We start from the raw sequence: 939 nt of genomic DNA, 5'->3' as shown, positions 1-939 counted from the left end.
CCCCCCTCCTCAACCCCTAACCCCAGCGTCCAGACACAGGGGTCATTCCCTCCTCACCTTGTTTACACGGCCTCCTCAGCCCAAGCAGCCCATAATGTTCGATTTGGTAGAGATAGGACGGCCGCCGGACCCCGGACCCCTGGATCCGGACCAAGACCAAGTCTTTCGTGGTGAAGGAGAGGAACATGGCTTGGCGAGGAGGGCAAGGTTGGGAAGGTTGGGATGAACGGGTGGCCAGAGAGCCTACAGGGCCCGGCCAGATGTAAGAGCTAAGCCATGTCGCAGGCTGTTGCTTGCGGTTGCTGGTGGTTGTTCCTTTTCTGGCTGCCGTGTCTCTGATATCCACGCCTCGTCCCGCCGCCCGGCTCGGCAACCAGGGGCGAGGGGGGGCTGGCCACAGGGCACAGCGGGGATGCGGGGGAGGGGGTAAGGTGCGCCCCTGGGCCGCGCCGCGCCAGGAGGAACGCCCGGGAGCGCGGGTCCGGCCGGCTGCCCACTTGGCTTGCGTTAAGTCCCGAGGCCAAGGCCTCCAAGGTCCCCGAGGCGCCCCCCCCCCCCCCCCCCAGCTCCGTCCGTGCCTGCCTAGCACTTTCTACCAGTCTACCCTCGGCAGCCTGCTTACCTCTGCACATCGCAATGGGCCGCGCCAGGCGGAGGCCCTACCCGCCGGGCCGGGGCCCGTGGCCGGGGCCTGGACCGGGGCCCAGAGGTGGCCCGAGAGATTAGAGGTAATAGAAGCGGTCCGAGGCTGAGGCTGGCTCGGGTTGGGCCGAGGCTGGCTGAGACCTGACCCGCGGGCGGGGGATTGTGGGGGTTGGCTCGGGTGGGGAAAGGGAAGGCGAGATCTGTCTATTTCCACTTCCGACATTCACTGCAAGCCTGTAAGCCTCGCCCGGCATGGCAAGTGAGTCCGGTCCGCCCTCGTTGGGCTCTCTGTGT

This window comes from Frankliniella occidentalis, unplaced genomic scaffold (assembly GCF_000697945.3).
Source record: "Frankliniella occidentalis isolate FOCC.00 unplaced genomic scaffold, Focc_3.1 Scaffold2, whole genome shotgun sequence".
In the NCBI taxonomy this organism is placed as follows: Eukaryota; Metazoa; Arthropoda; class Insecta; order Thysanoptera; family Thripidae; genus Frankliniella; species Frankliniella occidentalis.
This window is presented reverse-complemented; position numbering follows the sequence as displayed.